This window comes from Desmodus rotundus, chromosome Y (genome assembly GCF_022682495.2).
Source record: "Desmodus rotundus isolate HL8 chromosome Y, HLdesRot8A.1, whole genome shotgun sequence".
Classification (NCBI taxonomy): domain Eukaryota; kingdom Metazoa; phylum Chordata; class Mammalia; order Chiroptera; family Phyllostomidae; genus Desmodus; species Desmodus rotundus.
Genome location: NC_092332.1, coordinates 5,674,127 through 5,698,561, shown reverse-complemented (window position 1 = coordinate 5,698,561; position 24,435 = coordinate 5,674,127). Strand labels below are relative to the sequence as shown.

Here is a 24,435-nt window from a genome sequence, read left to right as displayed (position 1 = left end):
TTGCAATAATGTATTGAAAACCATTGTGATTTGGCATACCTCAAGGCAAACAATTATGGCCTCCACATTTGTAAGAATCGTGAAGGACAGCCCTCTGCTTGTACCCAGCTTTTTGATAATGTGGTATTTGTTGTAGATACACAGGAAAAAGTGTGAATGAGATAAGTAGTACCTAAAATTATATAAGGCACCTTGGACTGTTAAGTAACTCCAGTCCACATGGTACATTTTTAGGAAATGCAATTTCTAAGAAAGGTATTAATTAAAGTTATACCCAAACTTCTATTATCTCAATTGATTATTTAAAAACCAAAAAGCAGAAACTATTTTAGGCGTGACCCTTCAGTGGATTTTTTTTTTGCACTTAAGATTTCCTTATGAAGTTTTATAGAGAACATGGCTGAAGCAACTTAAGAGCCCTCTTTGTGAAAAAAAATAGGTAGAAACATGTTATTTCATTTTTGTAGTATATGGGTAGTTGGAGAATATGTGGAGCTTGCTGCTGCAAATAAAACAGTGATGCTGGAGTCAAAACATTGGCTCAGCAGAGTACAATCTGAAGACTTGTAAAAGAATAATGATGCCACCAGTCACACGTGCAAACGTACACATATATAGTGCACTGCAATACATCTTGGAGTGAGTTATGATATTGTAGAGAGCACTGGGAACGGCCCAACTTTTACAGTGTCAATAATCTACTAAATAAGTGTTTGTTTCCATAGCTTGATTTGTAGCATTAGTTTCCGTATCCAGTCTGGTTGAAACAGTGGCTTCTCCCAAAGTGAGTCTGTTGGAAAATTTATACTGAGTCATTCCTGTTTTTATATATACCGTATCCTCACATTTTTTAGGTCCTTGATCTTCTCAAAAGTAATTTATAACTATTGGCACTGTGCTCCCTCCCAAACACCGAAGGAGTAGAAAAAGTTGGGTCGTGCACTACTTAGGAAGAAATCAGGCGATAGAGTTGTGCGTGTCACTCCCTGCTGACTGTGTGCAGTAATTACACTCAATTGGCTTGTAGGGGTTTCTTAGTTCCGTTCACCAATTCCTTCCGGATCAGGCCAGACGTGCTTCCGTAGCAGCGTGGCAGAACGGAGGTTGAGTGGTTGGTGGGTGAATGTGAGGTAAAGCTGCTGGAGTTGCTGAGGGGTCGGCAGGACCGGTTCTTCCAGTCCTGCCTTCAGGTTTTGCTGGAGCGCTATTCCTCTCTTGAGATTAGCAGGTAAGAAGCGACCTTGGTCAACCGGGTCGGCCGGGGGCCCGGGCCTCAGCAGAAAGGGGCCCTGGCTCCCAACGGCTAAGAAGGCGTCAGGAGGCCGCTTGCCGCCACCGCCCACCCGGCACTGCCCAGTGCCTCCCCTCTTCCGCGAGCCTGTGGTAACTCACTTCTCTCCGGACTAAGAGAGGATTTGGAGCTGTAAGTCTAGGGATTCTGGAATCACCTTTTGCGCCTTTTTCACTTCCCATTTCTCCTGTTAACTTTGACTTTTCTGTTTCACTGCGTGTTTCCGGTCTTGAGACTTTACAGTACAGAAGGAAAAGCGTTTGTCATCACATTTTAAGTAAACAGTTTCTCCTGTGTTTCCCTTTCCTAAGTCATTCTTTTTTTTTTAATTGAGGTAACATTGATTAATATACAGATATCGGGTGTGCAGAATGATAATTTGGTTTTCATATACACTATTGCGTGTTCATTACTAAAGTCCGTTTTCTTCGCTTGCTAGATATTGGACTCATTAACTCTGTATTGGACGAGTGTCAAACTCCTTTTCACCGAGAGTCACGGTACCCTCGGACTGTGTAAATGTAACTACTCTGTAACAGTTAAACGAGCGCTCAGAGCTACGGGGTGGGGTAAAAACAAGGTGGCGGGTACAACAAGGTGTCCGGCCTAGTGTTTGCACCTGTGATTTATTGAATGCATTGTGTTTGATGGATAGGAGCAGGACGGATCCTCTGGGCTTTGAATAGAAGTTAACTTTCTAGGAGCTATACATTTATAGAAGACAAGAATATTGGCAGAGGAATTATGATGTTCCGTTAAACAGCCTGGTAAAGTGTATTTCCACCTTCTAAGTTGGAGGTGCTCAGCAGTGTGATCTGGCAGAAGCTAAGAAACTATGAATTAGTCATTTAGACAAAAAGTCGAGGTGAGGAGGAGAGGGGGAGGCAGTCTTTGCTCTGCATTGCTGTGTTTTGAAGCAAGGCTCTAAAGCTGCATGGGACTAGCTGGCAAGAAAGAGCAGGTTGTTTTCTCTACATTTTTTGAACTCGGGAGTCTCTGTTATATTTTCAACACTGCGCCACTCATTCCGTTTTGGAAGTTTTATAGAATACTTCTGCATACTTGTTCAAGAAGTATTTATGTTAGGTGCTGGAGAAAAGCTGACCAAGACAAGCAGTTTCAATAGGGTCTATGGTATGCTTGTATAGCCTTCATAGGAGCAAAAAGGAAGGGCAGGTACCTAATCCACATTTCTTTACAGGTGCTTTTCCTAATCACCCTTTGCAGAACACACCACTCCAGTCACCACCGGAAATTACATATTTCTTGATTTACTTTTTAATACCTTTTTTGGCACACTGGATTGTAAACTTCATGAAGGCACAGTCTTTGTATACCTTGTTTATTTCTGTAGCACTAGGGTTTCTCCATCTAGTGTGCTAGCCATAAGCCACATCTGGTTATCTACGTTTAAATTAATTAATTTTTTTTATGCTTTGTAGAATTCTCCTGTGAAAAAATCTGGTCCAAGTCTTTTGTGTTTCTGGAGTTTTTTAATTTAATTTTATTTTATTTTTTAATTTTTTTTGTTATTCAATTACAGTTGTGTGCCTTTTCTCCCCGTTCCTCCATCCCACCCCAGCTGAACCTCCCTCACTCCCCCACCTCCACCCTCCCCCTTGATTTGGTCCATGTGTCCTTTATAGTAGTTCCTGTAATCCCCTCTACCCACTGTCCCCACCCCACTCCCCCCTGCCCATTGTTAGATTGTTCTTAACTTCAATGTCTCTGGTTATGTTTTGTTTGCTTTTTTCTTCTGTTGATTATGTTCCAGTTAAAGGTGAGATCATATGGTATTTGTCCCTCACCGTCTGGCTTATTTCACTTAACATAATGCTCTCCAGTTCCATCCATGCTGTTGCAAAGGGTATAAGCTCCTTCTTTCTCTCTGCTGCATAGAATTCCATTGTGTAAATGTACCATAGTTTTTGGATCCACTCGTTTGCTGATGGGCACTTTGGTTGCTTCCAGTACTTGGCTATTGTAAATTGTGCTGCTATGAACATTGGGGTGCACAGGTTCTTTTGGATTGGTGTTTCAGGATTCTTAGGGTATAATCCCAGCAGCGGAATTACTGGGTCAAAGGGCAGTTCCATTTTTAGTTTTCTGAAGAAATTCCACACTGTTTTCCACAGTGGCCTCACCAGTCTGCATTCCCACCAACAGTGCACTAGGGTTCCCTTTTCTCCGCATCCTCTCCAACATTTGTTTGTAGATTTGTTTATGTTGGCCACTCTGACTGGTGTGAGATGGTACCTCATTGTGGTTTTAATTTGCATGTCTCTGATGGCTCGTGATGCTGAGCATCTTTTCATATGTCTCTGGGCCCTCTATATGTCTTCCTTGGAGAAGTGTCTGTTCAAGTCATTTGCCCATTTTTTAATTGGGTTGTTTGTCTTCCTGGAGTGGAGTAGTGTGAGTTCTTTATATATTTTGGAGATCAGGCCCTTGTCTGAGGTATCATTAGGAAATATGTTTTCCCATACTGTTGGTTCTCTTTGTAATCTGGTGCTGTTTTCTTTAGCCATGAAGAAGCTTTTTATTTTGATGAGGTCCAATTCGTTTATTCTTTCCTTCATGTCCTTTGCTTTAGGGGACATGTCTGTGAGGGATGTTGCTGCGTGGGATGTCTGAGATTTTCCTGCCAAGGTTTTCCTCAAGGACTTTAATGGTGTTATGACTTACATCTAAGTCTTTTATCCATCTTGAGTTTATCTTCGTGTATGGCGTAAGTTGGTGATCGAGTTTCATTTTTTTGCACGTAGCTGTCCAGATCTCCGAACACCCTCTGTTGAAGAGGCTGTTTTTGCTCCATTTTATCTTCCTGCCTCATTTGTCAAATATTAATTGACCGTAAAGACTTGAGTTTATTTCTGGGCTCTCTGTTCTGTTCCATTGGTCTATGTGCCTGTTTTTATACCAGTACCAGGCTGTTTTGATGACAGTGGCCTTGTAATACAGTTTGATATCAGCTATTGTGATCCCTCTTGCTTTGTTCTTCTTTCTCAAAATTGCTGCAGCTATTCGGGGTCATTTATGGTTCCATATAAATTTCTGAAATATTCATTCTATATCTGTGAAATATGTCATGGGTACTCTAATAGGGATTGCATTGAATCTATAAATTGCTTTGGGTAGTATGGCCATTTTGATGATGTTAATTCTTCCAATCCATGAGCATGGTACATGCTTCCATTTGTTTGTGTCTTCCTCAATTTCTTTCTTCAATGTTGTGTAGTTTTCTGAGTACAGGTCTTTTACCTCCTTGGTTAGGTTGATTCCTAGGTACTTTATTTTTCTTGATGCTATATCAAGTGGGATTTTTTTCCTGATTTCTGTTTCTGCAGTTTCGTTGTTGATGTACAGGAATGCCTTTGACTTCTGAGTATTGACATTGTATCCAGCTGTTTTGCCAAATTCATTTATTAGGTCGAGTAGTTTTTTGGTGGACTCTATAGGATTTTCCCTGTACACTATCATGTCATCTGCCAACAGTGACGGTATTATTTCCTCCTTTCCAATTTGGATGCCTTTTATGTCTTGTTCTTGTCTGATTGCTGTGGCTAGGACTTCCAATACTCTGTTGAATAGGAGTGGTGAGAGAGGGCATCCTTGTCTTGTTCCTGATCTTAGTGGGAAAGCTCTAAGTTTTTTGTCCATTGACCGTGATGTTGGCTGTAGGTCTCTCATATATAGGTTGAGGAATGCTCCCTGTATTCCCACTTTGCTGACTGTTTTTATCAGAAATAGGTGCTGTATCTTATCAAATGCTTTTTCTGTATCTATTGATATGATCATGTGATTTTTGTCTTTGCTGTTGTTGATGTGATGTATTCTGTTTATTGATTTGGGAAAACTGTCCCATCCCTGCATCCCTGGGATGAATCCCACTTGGTCATGGTGTATGATCTTTCTAATGTATTGCTGGATGTGGTTTGCCAATATTTTGTTGAGAATTTTAGCGTCTATGTTCATCAGAGATATTGACCTGAAGTTTTCTTTCTTCCTTGTGTTTTTATCTTGATTTTGGGATTAGGATGATGCTAGCATCATAAAAAGAGTTTGGGAGTCTTCCATCAGTTTGGATTTTTTCAAATAGTCTGTGAAGGATAGGAGTTAGCTCTTCCTTAAAGGCTTTGTAGAATTCTGCTGTGAAACCATCTGGCCCAGGGATTTTGTGTGTTGGGAGTGTTTTGATGACTGCTTCAATTTCATCTCCTGTTATTGGTCTGTTCAGGTTTTCTGCTTTTTCTTCATTCACTTTTAGAAGATTATATTTTTGTAGAAATGTGTGCACTTCACCTAGGTTTTCAAATTTCTTGGCATACAGTTCTTCGTAGTAATTTCTTACAATCCTCTGTATTTCTGTGGTATCAGTTGTAATCTCTCCTCTTTCATTTCTAATTGTGTTTATTTGTATCCTCTCTTTTGTTCTTGATGAGCCTACTTAAAGGCTTGTCGATTTTATTTATCTTTTCAAAGAACCAGCTCCTGGATTCATTGTGCTTTTAGTCTCTGTGTCATTTAACTCTGCTCTGATCTTGGTTAATTTCCTTCCTTCTGCTTGCTCTCGGCTGTCTTTGTTGTTCCTCGAGTTCTTGTAGGCATAGGGTTAGGCTGTTTGTTTGAAATGTTTCTATCTTTTTAAGGTAGGCCTGTATTGCTATGAACTTCCCTCTCAGGACTGCCTTTTCTGTGTCCCATAAGTTTTGGTTGTTGTGAGTTCAATTTCATTTGTTTCCAGAAAGTTTTTGATTTCTTCCCTAATCTCATTCTTGACCCTTTCATTGTTTAATAGCATGCTATTCAGTCTCCATGATTTTGAGTGTTTTGGGTTTTTTCCTTGTGGTTGGTTTCTACTTTCAGTCCCTTGTGGTCAGAGAAAATGCTTGCTATGATTTCAGTTTTCTTGAATTTGTTGAGGCTTGCTTTGTGTCCTATCATGTGGTCTATTTTTGACAATGTTCCATGTACACTTGAAAAGAATGTGTGTTTTGCTTCTTTGGGATGAATAGCTCTACATATATCAGTTAAGTCCATTTTATCTAGGGTATTGTTAAGTGACACAATATCCTTGTTGATATTTTATTTGGAAGACCTGTCCATTTTTGACAGTGGGGTGTTTAAGTCCCCTACTATAATTGTGTTGCTGTCAAATCTTTCTTGAAGTCCTCCAAGATTTTCTTTATGTATTTGGGTGCTCCTATGTTGGGTGAATATATATTTACAATGTTTATGTCTTCTTGGTGGATTCTTCCTTTGAGTATTATGAAGTGACCTTCTGGGTCTCTCTTCATGGCCCTTCTTTGGAAGTCTATTTTGTCTGATATGAGTATTGCTACCCCTGCTTTTTTTTCCTGTCCGTTTGCTTGGAAAATTTGTTTGCAGCCCTTCAGTTTCAGTCTGTGTAGGTCTTTTGTCTGAGATGGGGCTCTTGTAGGCAGCATTGGTGTGGATTTTCTTATCCATTCACCTATTCTATATGTTTTGATTGGAGCATTTAATCCATTTATGTCTAAGGTTATTATCAATAGGTAGTTATTCATTGCCCTTTTTTCCTACCTGTGTTCCTCTGTCTTTCTCTTTTCCTTCCTTTCCTTAAAGCAGTCCATTTAGCATCTCTTGCAGAGCTGGTTTGGTGGAGCTGTATTCTTTTAGACTTCTTTTGTCTGGGAAACTCTTTATTTGGTCTTCTATCTTGATTTTGAGCCTTGCTGGGTAACGTAGTCTTGGTTGCAGGCCTCTGGTTCTTATTACTTGGAATATTTTTTGCCATTCTTTTCTGACTTGGAGTATTTGGATTGAGAAGTCAGTTGCTAACCTTATTGGGGCTCCCTTGTATGTTACTTCCTGTTTCTCCCTTGCTGCCTTTAAGATCCTCTCTTTGTCATGGAATTTTGCCATTTTAATCATGATGTGTCTTGCAGTGGGCCTCTTTGGGTTCCTCTTGCATGGGACTCTCTGTGTTTCCTGGATTTGTGTGACTTTTTCTCTCCTCAGATTAGGGAAAGTTTCCATCATTAGTTTTTCAAACAGGTTTTCTATCCCTTGCTCTTCTTCTTCTCCTTCTGGTATTCCTATTATACCGATATCGTTACGTGTCATGTTGTCCTGCATTTCCCTTATTGCCTCTTCATTCTTTCTGAGCCTCTTTTCCTTTTCTTGATCCTTCTGGGTGTTTTTTTCTACTTTGTCCTCCAGCTCACTGATCCTATCCTCTGCTTCATCAAGTCTGCTTTTCATTCCTTCTACTGTGTTCTTCAGTTCAGAAATCTTATTGTTCATTTCCTCTTGGCCCTTGTTTATAGTTTCTGTTTCCTGTTTCATGTTGATATAGTTTGCAGTGAGTTCAGTGAGTTCATTGAGTGCTCACTGGTCTTGAGCTGATGTTTATGGGTGTAACACGGTCTAACTCTGGTCTTTTCAGCACTCCAGGTTTTATTGTCTCACCGAGGGAAAACGAAAGGGGGGGAGGGGAGATGGGAAGGAGGGAAAAGGGAATAGAAATGGAAAGGAAGGAAGGAAGAAGTAATAAAGAAAGATTGGAGGCAAGATAAGAAGGAATTCTAACAAAAGTTAAAACAAAAGAGTAAAAGAAGGCAGGAAGAAGGAATAAAAAAAGTAAAGATGGAAGAAAGAAGGAATAAAAAAAAAGGACTGAAAGGAAGAAGGAATTCAGGGGGAATGGAGGAAAGAAAAGGAAAAAAAAAAAAGTCTTCTGCTGGCTTTTAATGTTCAGGTTACTTCTGCTGGTCTTCCTGTCTATGGAACGGAGGGCGTGGTTGGAGGGATTGGTTTCACTTTTCTCCCTTCTTGAGGCATACTTCGCTGTAGTTCATCCCCCTGTCCAGTTCCTCAGGGTCCTTCTCATCCCCACTAGGCCTTTAGTTCACCAGTTGTGCTGTCCTTGAGTTGCGCCAATTAGGGGCAACTCACACTCCCCCTTCTTGCTCTTTGCTGTCTTACATGCTAGGGGCTCTGGTGCTCCTACGGGGTAGTTCAGCCCCCTTCTGGGTCAAGTCTTTCCGGGAATGCAATATCCCCTAGTCCTCAGCTCCCCTGTGCTGGGTGTTCTGCCTTCCTCCTAGAGAGCCAGTAGGCCCAGCTGGTCTGTCGGCTGCTTTGGGCCTGAGTCCTACACATGGCCCGCTGGTCCAGCCGCTTTGGGACTGAGTTGCGCACAGTCGGTCTTTCCTCTGCTTTGGGCCTGGTTCACTGCTCGGTCAGCTGGTCCAGCCGCTTTGGGATTGAGTCGCGAGGCCAGCCGGTCTACTGCCTTGGGCCTGTGCATGGGGCAGCTAGCCTCTGCTCCTGGTGCGCATGCAACTGACGTTTCAGGTGTGGGCCCCCAGTCCGCTAATCTGGGTACGCACAACCAGGCTTCAGGTGTGCGCTGGGGCTGGTTATCCTGCATTCACTGTCCAGGGGCTGAGGGGGCAGGGGCACCAGAGGCCGCGGCTGCTGCAGAGAGTTCTCTACCTAGCCGCTGAGTGCCTCCGTTTTCTTTTTCTTTTTGAGAAATTCTTCCTATTCAAGCCCCCCTGGTCCAGACAAGCACCTGGCTGCTCACACAGCCCAGCCTGGCTCTCTCCCAAGAATCCTGCAGCAGACCCTGCACTCGGGCCGGGGCTTCAGCCACCCTGGTCTCTGCACAGGTCCCAGGGACCTTATTGTCCTTAAGCACTCTTCTTACCGTCAGATCTTTCAATGTCCTCTATCTTTGGTCTCTGATCTTCATAATATGCTGGAATACCGTTGGCTGTTCGCTCTGCTCCTCAGATCAGCTAGGTGTTTCACTGGTGTTGAGGGGAAGTGGACTCTGCTCCCACCTATCTCATCGCCATCTTCCTGAATTAATTAAAATTAAATCAAATTAAAAACTTAGTTCTGTTGGCAGTAGCCACTGCAGTACATCTCCTCTGTCAACACAATGACCAATGGCTTTTGTTTCTATTTCAATATTTCCGTTATCTCAGAAAGTTTCTTTGGACAGCATTGTACTGGGACATTGAACAGTATTTGACGTATTAAGTGAATATTTATTGAATAATGTGAGCTGAGCCCTGAAAGATGAAAAAATTTCTTGTTTTAAAAAAAGAGTAAGGCATCATACGAATGCCTTTCTCTGTCCATAGTTATTGATTCACTACAACAGCCCATACCTGTACTTAAGATTTCTATTTATATAATGTCATTAAGCTGTTACCTCAAGAAATTTAAAGTGTTCCAAAATTGTATGATATAGGATGTTAAGAAATACTTTAATAAATCACATTTACATTTTATTGGGATTAATTTTATGTGAACTAGTAGTATTTGGTTTAAAAAAATTTTCATTTTGTTGTCATTGTTGAACTTTGCTTATAGCTATTATTATAGGACCGTGGTTGCATTTCCAAAATGCAGGTGTGTTTGACAGGTCTATTCTTTAAAATTTCAGCATGGACAAAACTGTATAGACTAATGCATGTTGGCAGTAACCTGTGTAATCCTGGTCACAGCATAAGTAAAAGAGCAAAGTTGTTTGAACAACTAATGTAGTAATTGACTTAATAACACTGGTATAATTTTAGGACCAGGCATTACATATTAGATAATAGATATATCATGTTAGATTACATCAGTGAGGAGATTTTATATCTTTATTTAAGACTTGCATTTGTCGCTTGAGTAGAATTTTTAAAAAACACGTTTGGTTTCTTATGGTTCAATAACACATTTAAGATAATCTGTGCATATCACTTTTGTACTGATTTTTTAAAGTTTTTCATTTTCCTAATTTACAGTCTTTATTTTCCTTAGGTTAGCATTAAGTTCTTTTATGATGTATGGGATTCATCATTGACTTGAAGATACTTGTGAGGAAGCTCCAATCTTAAGCAAAGATGATTGGTCACAAAATTTCTATTAATACTAGAGTTTTAAGGTAAAACAGTGGGTTGACAAAGACATAAATCTTACCTACTACTGCAATTCAATTCCACAGGCATTTATTGAGTACCTACTGTGTGCCTGGGTATAGGGATGTGGTATTTAACCAACAATTTACTGATAGATATGAAACAGTTGATTCTTTAGAAGGCTAATATTTTTTTTAAATATATTTATTGATTATGCTATTTCAGTTGTCCCCTTCACTCCACTCCATCCTGCCCACCCCCTCCCTCCCACATTCCCCCCCTTTAGTTCATGTCCATGGGTCATACGTATAAGTTCTTTGGCTTCTACATTTCCTATACTATTCTTACCCTCCCCCTGTCTGTTTTCCACCTATCATTTATGCTACTTATTCTATGTACCTTTTCCCCCTCTCTCCCCCTCCTACCCCCCTGTTGATAACCATCCATGTGATCTCCATTTCTGTGTTCTGTTCCTGTTCTAGTTGTTTGCTTAGTTTGCTTTTGTTTTTGTTTTAGGTGTGGTCATTAATAACTGTGAGTTCGCTGTCATTTTTACTGTTCATATTTTTTATCTTCTTTTTCTTAGCTAAATCCCTTTAACATTTCATATAATAAGGGCTTGGTGATGATGAACTCCTTTAACATGACCTTATCTGCCCTTCCATAGAAAGCTAATATTTGACCTTATTTTCTGACCCACCTTTTTGGCAAAATTATTTCACTTCCCTGTTTCCTTTAGACTGACTAATAGGAATAATTTTTACTTTTCTAATAGTGAAAATTTCAAATGTATGAAAATTCAAATGTATATTGTTTGTTGTTTCAGTTGAGGTTTTTGTTTATTAGCCTTGAAAAGTGGTAATTACTAGTTACCTCAAGGGAATAGTAAACCTTGGATTATGAGCTTTATCAAATAAGAAGTTTCTTATGGGTGGTTTAGAAAAATGTTTTTTGATTATGTGTTATTGTTGCCATTTGTATTTAGTTAAGAGGAATTAGAGTAGGCTTTTTTATTTTAATTGAAGAGAAAAATATTGACCATTTTCTAGTATGTTATTTTTACAGATTCAACTGTTCAAGGAGAAGGGTTTGGATAATTTTTGTTTTACAACACATTCACAGTCTATACAGTCTTTCTGTTTCTGAGTCCTTCCATATTCCCCTGTGCATCCTGTGTTGCAACTGTGGCTGCCAGCCATCCCAAAACTATTCTGCCTTTTCATTTCATCCCTTATGTGAAGAATATCACAGTCTAAAAATGTATCCTTCAGAGTATGACGGCGATGGTGGGAGGCTCTTCATCAGTGACATCAGGGTACTTACAAAAATGCACGTACCTGGGCCTGTCCCCATCTACATTGGACATTGTGTAGATCTGGGAGTCTGCATTATTGCAAGCATCCCAGGTTTTTCTAGTACACCCTAAAGACTGAGATTGTTTGCCTGATTGGAGAAACAAATATACCGATCAGAACAAATCGATTGGAAGGGTGCTGCCCACCTCTCGTGCATATGAATCACCTGGAATGTTTTGAAAATGTAGGTGTCACAGATAGGCACAGGTAACCAGGTTTTTGGTGATCATGTGCAAAGAGTTGAACTGAACACACAGAGTTTATAGCAGAGAGAGAGAGAGTACAAATTGGTTAGGCTATAGTACACTCTGCAGAGCATGGGAACAGGCCAACTCCAAGCAACGATTTACCTCAGGGGCTGGAGGGATGCTGTTCTTATATGGTGTATCCTTCCTGGCTAGTTTTGGCCGGCTTTTATTGCATGCATACAAGTAATTGTATTACTTTAAAGCTACTGGGCATGTGGTCTCCCATGATTTTCCTTGATTGGCCACTGGAGAAGTGGGTTGCACAATGTTAATTTATTATGAGGCTATTATAATGAAGCAGGGGTCATCTAACATCTTCTGCGCAGGTGTGTTCATAAGTCACCAAGATTCATCGCTTTTCCAGAAAGCAGGAACAGGTTGTCTTAGAACACGGTCTCTGTCCTGTACCCATGTCCTTTATCTTAGTCCTGGGGCACCTCCGGGGTTTCCTCCCTCCTGACTATCTCCTGTCTCATAGATTCTACTTGCACAGGTCTGGATGGGTTCTGAGATAGTGTAGTTATAATAAGCTCTCTGGTGATAACTGATGCTGCAGATCCACTGACCACAGTTTGAGTTTGTTTGCACAGTAATTGTTTGAGGTCTAGGCAGGAAGGTAGTCCACTGTTAAAGACACTTGGAAATGCCATCAAAGAGATTGTACTAGAAAGGGGCAGAGCAAGATATCCAAAGTTTAGGAATCCAGTTAACTCCCATAAGTAGTGTTCTAGTGTACTCCCAAGTGGTCACTCACCTCCTGTAGACTAACAATATGCTAGTCACTAAGTGGCATAGGAAAATCATTTTAGTGTGGCTAAATTATTTTTTTCACTGCCCAGACTGATTTTCCTTCCAAAAAAATTTTTTTTGAGGTTCTATTTAGTCTTCGCTCCTTTTTGTGCTTCCACCCACCCCAAACAATTTGTTCTTAAGCCTGAACATTTTGAGATCTTTTGGAGACATCATTTATGATCCACTGATGAAGCAAGTTGATGTACGGACAAAAAAATGTTACTTTTTCATCCATGAGATACCAGACTTTTTATATGTATTGGTTAGAGTAGAAGAGGCATGAAGACTTGGCTTGCTTTGGTTTTTCAGACTACACACTCTGAGTTCAATTCTAGGGGTAAGAAGAAAGGAAGAGAACAGGCAGATGGTCTCCAAAGGAAAAAGAAAACTAAAAATAACCTCACTGGCCTGCTTTTAGGTACACTTACGACAAGATTACCCCTCTATATACCTGCACCAGGGCAGGTTGGACAGTAATCTATATCCCAAGTAGCAGTCATCAGGGCACCATAAAATCCCACACTATTCCTCTCAGAGAGGCTCACAGCCCAAAATTCCTCTGTATTTTCTGTGGCCTGCTTAATTTTCTTCCTCTCAACGTTTTAGGACTACTTGAGAACTCTAGTGTGGTCAGAAAAGGAACACTTTCCTAACTTAGTGGAGTCCTCAAATGACTTCTTAGTCCCTTCTGCTTGCCACTGCTGAGAGCTTCACTTTATGAACACAAGCTTTGCTCTGTAGCTGTGTAACTCCTATAAAACTTAGGCTCTACGCTATTGTAATGGGGTGTAGGTTTAATGAGTCCCAAGGAGCCCCTCAAGTTTAGCTTGGGGGCTGGGAAAAGCAGCAGTACTGGGATTGAGAATTATTTTGCATATCAGTAACAGCAGACTGGCCTCCTGGCTGGCTGGGAGCCTGGAAGATGGGTACGACCTTGACCCCTGATGTAACTGGGAAGCAGCTCCCCCATTACTACACCTGTGTGAGAGCTTGGAGATGGTTCTCTCCAGGCCATGGGGGCCCTGCCTGTCTGGAGTTACTCCGGAAGCTGGAGGAAGGCGGAGAATACAGGAATGCTAGCCATTGTGGGAGGAGTCAGAAATGGGGTTACAGAGGAAGATCCACTGGGCTTTAAACCTAGGCACTGCAGCTATTGGCAGGGACGGGCGCTTATCTACTTGGTTTTGGGAAGTGGAAGTTGGGGTTCTCCTGACCACGCAGCTTAGGGAGCAGGAAAGCAAGATATGACAGCTGTGTGGAACTCTCTTGACCATTTGAAAGGATGCAGAAGGATTGCCCCGCTTGCCATGGGGATGTGGTTTTGGATTAAGAACAGGAAACTTGCTGAGCTATGGATTTCTATTTTCTTTTCCTGAGATACGGTACCCCTGACTGGTTGGTTGGCAAGGGAGGCCAGACTGTGTGTGTATTTGCAGGTGTTTTAAAGGAACTTTGGGATTTAACATTCCACCATTACTCTAAACCTGTGTAACTTTTGAATAAATAGTTCCTTTCCTTTTTACCAAACTCTGTCATTGAGAGCTATAATTCCTACTTGGCAGTGGCGGGCAAAGAAGAAAAATGAGTAAAATCCCCAGGGAAAGGGGGTTTGTTTCTGTAACACCATCAGTTGAAAATGCTAGATGTTTAGAAGGCTTTAGTAATTAAGTATGCAAAATTTTAAAATAGTGTATCATCCGATGACTGATTTTTGGTATTTGCCTTCATTCCCAGAAACAAGTAAAATTAAAAACAGATCATTTAGATAGCACTTCTAAACAGATAATAGGACTTTAAAGCATGGTTTCTCAACCCCAGCACTATTGACATTTTGGTCCAGATATTTCTTTATTTAATGGGGCTGACCTGTGCAACACAGGACATTTAGCAGCATCCCTTTCCCTTACCAACTAGGTGAAGCAACCTTCCCTATTTGTGATAACCAGAAATATCTTCAGAATGTTTCTGAAAGTCCAAAGTGCCTTAGCACATCTGCCTTAGGGCATTAAGCCTTAATCCTTTTAGAATCTCCATTAAAAAGTTAATACCTCAAATGGCCCTGCTGTAACACTGTAGACCAGACAGTGTGAAGTATTAATTTATCCATATTAGTCATAGGAATTACTAGAATATGCAGGTGGGATAACCATGCTCAACTAAACATTCTGGAATGGATCTCGACATGAAAGGAATTATACATAACAAGCTCTTTACGTGAAAAGCAATCACTAAGGCACTAGGTTCTAAACATTATGTAAACATAATGTTTAGATTTCTGGTTCAGTGCACAGTCTTGGAGGGGGGAATGAATGTGGTTTTACAGTTTTTCTTTCCATCAAAGAATGATCCTCCTTGGGAGAATTGAATTGAAATGCATTTGTATTTTTTAAAGTGTTCCTTTCTAAAATTCATTATAGCTTTTTTCTAAGGTCATGGTATTTATTAAAAAATTTGGATAAAAATGGATTTATTCTAACATTCCTTAAGAATTAAGAAGCAGGTATAAGCATAATTACTTCTGGCAAATTAGTGAAAATTGAGATTTTTGTATATTTTTCCAGGCTTTTGACTTTTATTTGTACTGAGCAAGTACAGGAAATTCTCTTTTTAAAATCTACTTCTAGCCTTCTGGCAACCGACATAGAGGCTTCAGTAAATTCAGGTGAGTAAGATTGGTTTCTTAACTGCAAAGCATCCCTTTTTAAAAAATTGAAACAAAGGTTTGATTGTTACTACTAAATGATAAGAATATATTTGTTTTTTGGCTTTTGCAAAATGGGAGTTGTGTTTAAAGTAATTGGGAATTTGAAATGAGTTTATTATTGTTCTGAATTAGAAAGTCTTCAGTGGTTTGATAGTAAAGATGGAATCTTACATTTTTTTTTTCTTTTAGGCTGATATTTGCATTTTTTGTGTTGTCTGGACTGGATATGTTGGATTCCTTAGATGTGGACACAGAGGACATAATAGGGTGGATTTTCTCCCCACAGAAGACAGTGAGTGTGAGTTGTTAGCATTTTATTTTTAGTGGGACTAGTTGTACCTGGTGTAACTTATGTGTTTGATTAGCATATCTTTGCATTTATTCATCAACTATTAATATATTTTGTTTATCTATATTTTACTTGTAATAGAACACTCCCATTGTGTTCAAATACTACACTTAACAAGTCTAATCTGTAATCTTTCAGGAGAACAATTTGGAACTGTCTGGGATTAAAAGATTCACGATTGTAGCACCATCTTGTGTTGTGCACTTTCACATTGATGACTGCTTGGTTGATCACTCATATTTGACTTACGTTTGATTAGTTTTGTAGTATTTGCTCTTTTTTGTATGTCTTCACTAAAAAGCTCTTTGCCATCAAAAAGTTTCTTTTCAATCTCCTGGTCATCTTCCTTAATGTTTCATTAGTATTTATTCAGTGATTTCTTCAAGCTCACTGTTACTCTTCAGTAAGTTTTATTCTTAAAACTTTACAGATTTTGTGATCAATTAAATAAATTCTCAAAATTTAGAAATTACCTGGTCAACTAAATACGCACAAGCTTTGTAAACTACATTGTTCACTCTATTAAGTGTAAAAAATACTTAATATCAATTTAACTTATGAATGTTAGGAATTGTAACCTGGAGAAGGTGAAGCTAATAAGTTCCCAGGAAATCACACAATTTTTTTTAGAGGTTACCACATATCTGCCTTTTGAGAGTCAGCATTTACAAATTAACAGTGTCGTTCATTGGTTGGAGTGATCGTGGATAAACTTTGCAACAACAAGCTAATCCTTTATTTAGAAAGAAAGAGGTTTGATCTGTTGGGCATAGTTTATGGCTTTCTACTTTGCTGTTACTGAAATTCCCATTGTCTGTTTTTATGTGACTTTTAAAATCTGCCTGTGGATGAATGCTTTGTTCAAAGTAAGCATTTTGCCCTGGCTCATGTGGCTCAGTGCATTGAGTGCCAGTCTGTGAACTGAAACGTTGCTGGTTTGATTCATGGTCTGGGCACAGGCCTGGGTTGTGGGCCAGGTCCCCAGTTGGGGCATGCAAGAGGCAACCAATCGATGTGTCTCTACCTCTCTTTCTCTCTCCCTTTCCTTCTCTCTAAAAATAAATAAATAAATAAATAAATAAATAAATAAATAGCATTTGAACTAGGTCTATCAGAACTTAATACATAAATATCTAATCACTTTTCACCAGCTACAGAAGCAGCATTTATGATAAATTGTTCAATAGCTGCAGATTCTAACATGTTGGCAAGTAGAATTTATTGAATGTTCTGCTAAGAGTACTCAGCTAAATGTGTGCAGAAGGGTTTTGATAAATTACAAGATATGGTCCTTATTCTCTAGGAGCTTGTGGATGAAGTGAGGTCATGAGTCTAGTAACCTGCAAGTGGAGGTAATTTGTATTTTCCCTTTGTACCAGAATTTTTCTTTTTTTACTAGCTTAAGTGGAAGTCGGGGATTTTTTTTTTTTTGTAAGTTGGATATTAGACAGATGTGAAGGTAGTATTACAGATTCTGACTTTTGTTTTTATACTAAAAATGTATGCCCTGGTCAAATTATACACTATAGTTTCTTAGAGAAATATATACATAGCACTGTGTATAGTACTAATACATAGTACTATGTAAATACTATATATTCATAGATAGTACAGATAGGAAATTTTACACTGGGTTACATAGAAAAGCTGTTCTGTTTTTGCTAAAATATATGTTGTATTTTATTTAGAAAAAATTATTGATATTCAACCCCCAAAATAAAGTAGCCATTGTTTCTATAGAAAAGTATGGACTATAATATCTTAGTGAGAACACTCATACTATAGGTTACAATTACCAGAACATTCACTACTTATTTGCCATGCTTCCTACTTTTGTCTTTCCTTATATATTTTTTCTCCACTTTTAAGGACTATTTGCTGTCTCTGTGATTGAGCTGTGTTCTTGTCTGTCTTCAGTATGTGTTTACATTCCCCTACCAATATATTAGTGAAAATGAGTTTTTTACAATCCTTTACTCTCCATATTCTCTTTAATGTCTGCTTCCTTTTCTCATTATTTGATTTTTTGTTGTGAGAGGTTTGCTGAATCTTTGAACTTTCATATTATCTGTAATAATTGTGTATGCTACATACTCACTAGAATGGCTAAAATGGAAAAGGTGGGGGGAAAGGTGTTGATGAGAATGTAGGACAACTGAAACTCTCGTACAATGCTGAAGGAGCTTTATAACCATCATTTATAACTACCATTTGGCAGTATTTACTAAAGCTGAACATAATGTACATTCTAAGACCCAGCAGTTCTTCCCTCTAGTACATAGCCAAAAGATACTACACACCCAAAGATACTACAAGGTACTAGAATGTTCATTGCAATACTTTTCACAAGAGCACAGAAGTAGGAACAGCACAAAGTCCTTGTCATTGGTGTAATTGATAAATGATGTATTAGAATATTTATATAATGGAATACTGTGCAGTAGAAGGAAAGAAACTTTTACAACTGCATGCAAAATTTGAATGAATGTCACAAACGTGTTTTGAGAAAAAAAAGTACATAGTATATTACTCCATTTATATAAAACACAAAAATAGACAAAACTAATCTCAACTTTTAAGGAGTGGCCAGCAGGAAGTAGGAGGGAGCTGCTTGTTGTTGTCGTGTACTTTTTCTTGAGCTGAGTGCTGGTTTTACAGGTGAGTTTACAGTACATTGTAGATGTTCATTGAGCTGTTTAATGATCATAGGTGCACTTTCCTGATATTTATTATAGTTTGATGAAAGTGTTTAAATTTTTTAAAAATAGGGTTGGTACTCACCATCTCTTTTGAAACCAATCAGAATTCTGTTCTACATTGTATTTTCGTCTCCATGGACTCCATTACCTTGTTGAAGCCCACTGCAAATTTTTTGAAAAATCATTGCTGCTTAACTCTTGCTTAAAATGTTTCTGCTTATGTCTTAATTGTAAACTTCTGGAGGACTGATGTGTTTGCCTTACATTTGTCTTCCCTCTCAGTGCATAAAGCATTGCTATGTATCAGCAGTTGATGGATTGTTAAATCACTTGTACCTTCTCCAACAACATTGTTCCTCCTTCCTGTATTTTCACATTTAGCCTAGAGTATCCTCTGGCACCCCCAATATCTTCTCATTCGTAAGGCATGTGCAGACTGAGTAGAATATGCTTTCTGTGACTTATAGGTCTGTGTTTGTCCTACTTTGTGATAGCATATAAAATGTTAAAAATGTATTGGGTTGGCCAAAAAGTCCATTTATTTTTCCTGTAAAGTAAAAGACACATTTTTTATTTTCACCAATAACATGGAAAAATGTTGACCTCAATTAAAGTCTCGATTTGAGCACTATCAACTTCAACAGGTCTGCCTGGCCGTGGAGCATCTGTCCAGTGAGAAATCTCCAACACAAAAGTTCGCAAACTACTTTTGACACATTGGATCAGTCACAGCATCTTGTGAATACTCTGTACAAATCCTTTTAGCATTTCAGTTGCATTTTTACCTTTCTTGAAATAATGAAGTATAATATGCTGAAAATGTTGCATATTTTCTTCCATCTTTAATATTAAAATGGCTATACAAAAATTCACCAATTTTGATGTGTGTTTTTTTAATACACACTGACATAACAGCTGTCACAATATAACCTTAACAAAATTGTTTCAAATGAAGTTAAAGACAACTAATTACTACTAGAGCCATCTTACAGAAAAAAAAAAATACAAACGAATTTGGCCAACCCAATAAAAATGTTACATGAAACACAGAGACCATAAAGGGAAAATGTGATAGATGTGACTAAATAAATATTTTAAATTTTTTATAGCAAAAGATAAAGTTAGATAAGTGACAGACTTGGAGGGAATTGTGGTAATATATGTAATAGACAAAATACTAACATTGTTTATATTGCCTGCCACCCATCTGTCTAAACTGAAGAATTCTTAAAGACTGAGAAGAAAATGATATATCACTTTAGAAAATGACAAATTGTATGAATAGGTAATTCACCAAAGTAGTATAGATAGTCAACAAATACATAAAAAGAGGAATAGCCTTACTAGAAATCAAGGAGATGTAATAGAAGCAATGATGTTATGTTATATTTTACCTAACATGTCAATTTAGCAAAAAGTTTTAAAAGTTGGCAAGAATGTGGGAGAAAGGGCACTTTATTCTTTTGGTGGAAGTGAAAGGTACTACAGCCTTTTGAAGGGCATTTTAGCAGTACAGTTTTTCACTCTGTCTGATATTGTTTATAGTCTTATGTGAGTTGAAAAATGGCACCACAGGACATGTTGACCCAGAACCACAGAATATGACTTTATTTGGAATCAGATCTTTGCAGTGTAGTTAAGTTCATAAGGATCTTGAGATTAGTCACTTGTGCCTTTATAAGAGAAAGGAGAGGGAGATTTGAGACACAGAAGAGAGGCAGAGAGTTAAGAGAGGTATGAAATGGAGCTCCCCCAGAGCTCCAGAAAGAACCAACCCTGCCAATACCTTCATTTTAGATTTCTGGGCTCCAAAACTATGAGAGAATAAATTTCTGTTGTTTGCAAGCCATCAGGATTATGCTAATTTGTTCCTAACCTTGGGGGCTAATACTTGCACACAAAAATACATGTAGAAGAATATTTGGACATTATTTTCCAGCAGCAAATTAGAAGCAAAATAAATGCTCACCCAAAGTGAAGCAGTTAAACTCCGGTGTAGTAAAGAATACTCTGCAGTAATAAAGTGACTGAGGTAGATCTGTGAGATACAACCCAATCATCAGGCAGGAGTTAGCTTTGTAGCTTAGTAATTGTCTTTCATGTGCAGGCAGGCAAATAAAGGGATTGCTTTTCCTTTTAGTTGATGGCTAAACATGGCATATTCTCTAATAACACATCCCTCTACATACCAGCATATACAACATATGTATATATTACATCCACATTCACATTTCCCAGTTTTGCTGCTGCTTCTTCCCATGTACCCAGTTTTGCTTTCTGAAGTAATACGGGTTTTTACAATATATTACTACCTAACCTACTTCCATGTCACAAAATAAGCTTGTTTGACTTTATGGCTGTACTATGGGAAAGATTCATCCACTAAATTAGCAGTTCTCAATTCTGTATATCACACAGGGATTATTTTCTCTTTCAACATGTGATTGTCAAGGCACAACTCATAGGGCTTTTATGTGGACCTGGGTTAGGACCCAAGAGACATCTGTATTTTTTTCAAACTGTACAGTTGAGTCTGTTAGGCTGTCAGAACTCTTTCAGGGTTTGTTTTTTTTGTTTGCTTGCTTGGTTGGTTTTGTTTTTTTTCTACTACTGAATAGAAACACTAGGTGGTGCCATCTAATAATCTCCAAAGAAGTTTAAACTGTACCCTGAGTATGCATCCAGTTGTAAATTTGGAATGAATGGCAAGTTTATACTAAACAGTTGGCTAGTAACAAAAAAGGATCTGGAGTTCTAACTTGTCATCCAGTGTCTTATTTTGTTTTCTGTCCTGGGCTTTGATGATGCGTAGCCTTTACTTAATTATAAACATATTTTGGTATCTTTTACTCTTGACTGTATACATTTCCTCGTGTTGCTACATATTTCCCCCTCACTATTAATTAATAGCAGTATAATGTGCCTTTTGAGGAGATACAGTATGTTATATTTAATCTGTTGAACAATAATCTGTTGAACAATCCCTGTGTGGTACACAGTCAGAATTAAGAACCACTGATTTGGTGGAGAGTTTTAAATTGGTGAGTAGGTTTCCTAAAGTGTTCAAAGAATTAATGTATAATCTACTGTTCTATGTATTTCAGGGTACATAAAGCTGAATAGAGCACAGTACCCGATTTAAAGAATAGAAGAGTGGCTGGAGCTCCAGGTTGGTCAGGCCTGCATGGGCCCAAGGCGGACGTGAGCAGGGTCGGACCAAGATGGTGGTGCAGGCAGTTCATCTTGAGTCGGATGCTTTCCTAGTTTGTCTCAACCATGCTCTGAGCACAGAGAAGGAGGAGGTAATGGGACTGTGTATAGGAGAGTTGAATGATGACACAAAGAATGACTCTAAGTTTACATGTGCTAGAACTAAAATATGCACAGTTGCTGAAAAGGTAGATATTGTTCACATTCATTCTGTCATCATATTGCAACGTTCTGATAAGAGGAAGGATCGAGTCGAAATTTCTCCAGAGCAGCTATCTGCGGCCTCAACAGAGGCAGAAAGGGTGGCTAAACTAACAGGTCGCCCCATGAGAATTGTGGGCTGGTATCATTCCCATCCTCACATAGCTGTTTGGCCTTCACATGTTGATGTTCGCACACAAGCCATGTACCAGATGATGGATCAAGACTTTGTAGGACTTATTTTTTCCTGTTTCGTAGAAGATAAAAACACAAAAACTAGTGGGGTAGTCTACACTTGCTTTCAATCCATTCAGGCTCAAAAGAATTCAGGGTATGAGACAGTTGAAATCCCAATCCATATTGTACCTCATGTAACCATTGGGAAAGTGTGCCTTGAATCAGCAGTTGATCTGCCCAAGATCCTGTGCCAAGAGGAGCAGGATGCATATAGAAGGATTCACAGTCTTACACATCTCGACTCAGTAACTAAGATCCATAATGGCTCAGTATTTACCAAGAATCTGTGCAGTCAGATGTCAGCAGTCAGTGGGCCTCTCCTACAGTGGCTGGAGGACAGACTGGAGCAAAACCGACAGCATTTACAGGAGTTGCAACAAGAAAAGGAAGACCTTATGCAAGAACTTTCTTCTCTAGAATAAAGTGGGAGACAAAATGGGGGGAAATGAAAGTACCCATGTATAAAATTAAATAAGCTAAGTCAGTTTTGAAGAAAAAAGTTGGAAGGACTCACGTTATCTGACTTCAAGACTTACAGGAGTAATCAATATAACACAGTATATACCCAGCTGATTTTTGACAAAGGTGGAAAAGCAACTCAATGCAGGAAACTCTTGTTCAACAAATGATGTGGGCGTAACTAAACACATGAAGGCAAGAAAAAAAACTTTGGCATAAAATGGATACCTTATATAAAAATTTAATTTAAAGTGTGTCATGGACTTAGATGTAAGATGTAAAACTATAAAAAGTTTACAAGTAGCCCTGGCTACTTGAGGTTGAGTGGATTGAGTGCTGGCCTGTGAACCAAAAAGCTGCCAGTTCAATTCCTGGTCAGAGCACATGCCTGAGTTGCCAGCCAGGTTCCCCAGTTAGTGGCATGAAAGAGGCAGCAGATTGATGTATCCTTCGCACACTGCTGTTTTCTTCCCTCTCCCTCCACCCCTCTCAAATAAATAAATAAATAAAATTAATACATAAGAGCTTTGATAAATTAAAACTTACAGAAAAATAGAAATCAAATCACAGACAAACGTTTATTGTTTCGGGCTAGGAAACAGGTTATCAGCCTTCACCCCAAGGCACAGTGCTAAAATGAAAAGTTGGCATATTGGACTTTATCAAAATGAAAACTACCCCTATGAAAAATTTTAGAGGGATAAATTATGGACAGAATTATTTGCAAACCATATATCTGATCCATCTGGAATATATCACAGGAAAAACCAACAATGCAATGGGAAAGTGAGCAACATACCTAAATACACATTTCACCTAAGAGAATAGCAAGTAAGCACAAGAAAACATGTAATTTAAATATGCATATGCCATATGACCCAGGTGTTCAACTCCTAGACATTTATCACAGGGAAATGAAAACCTGTGTTGGCAAGAAAACTTGTACATCATTTAGAGAAGCTGTTTAGAGCTCTTCAAGTGGAGAGAAATGAGCTCAGTCAGAAGGTGGAAGACTTGAAAGAGCAGGGCTCTGGGAGAGCAGCAGATGTTGATTTAGCAACACCTGGGATACATCCCTGTACAGCTGCTGATTCTCAGAAAGAGCTGAACACTTCCTCCAGAGGAGCTCCAGGAATCTACTTGCAGGATGAGACCAAGGGAGGAGATGAAACAAAACACAGTTCCAAAGACCCTTTCCACGTGATCTCTCCTGGGCATTGATTCAGTTGCTGTAGTGACAAGTGCTTCACTTTGTATATAACTTCTCCGTAGCAGTTAGAATAGATTTTCTGATGAGAGTTCTCTACTTCTGCATTTTCTTAGAACTGTTGCTTAGCAGTCTTGCGTTGTTTTAGTGCATACATTTCTACAGTGGTATTACCTATCTGCCTTATTTCCCCCCTCATTGGAATACGTCTACTCGTTGCCATATCGTTTCAGTGTTACCGCTTAGTGTGTTCATTGCCTTATCTCTGCTTCTTGCATCTAATTGTAAATTTAGATTCGTTCTAACAGTGGCTCCCTATGTGAAAACTAAAACTAATTTAAACTCTCTAGTGCACTAACATAAGAACAAACCATATAAAAACAATTAGTTTTGTTTATTGGCTCATTTTAATGCCATCTAAAGTTAAGACGAGTATGGGGTACGAAACAAGCATAGTATGTTTGATTCATATGCAGCTTTTTGGTAATATCTTTAACACTCGACAAACTGAGATGACTGCCGAGTCTCAAAGTAGGGGCAGCTTATGTATATGAAGATGCCATTGTAAAGAAACTGGGGTTTGCAGGCAAGTCATTGGACAAATAGGCTCAATATTTGTGTGTCTCAAAAAGCTGTACTGCTTTAGTTTATGTTAGAGAGAAGTCTAAAGAAAAAAAATCGGTTAATAGGGCTCTGCACTTAGAATGGGGAAATTTCTGAGCATTGTGATTTCATTCCTTATTTATGTCAATGCCTAAAAGCCACATATTTTATTTCAATGAT

The 24,435-nt window shown here is 38.8% G+C and overlaps 1 pseudogene; it reads left to right on the top strand.

Annotated features, from left to right (window-relative positions):
• The first annotated feature begins 1,146 nt into the window (after positions 1 to 1,146).
• Positions 1,147 to 22,685, top strand: LOC139440598 (lys-63-specific deubiquitinase BRCC36 pseudogene; annotated as a pseudogene).
• Positions 22,686 to 24,435: the final 1,750 nt, after the last annotated feature.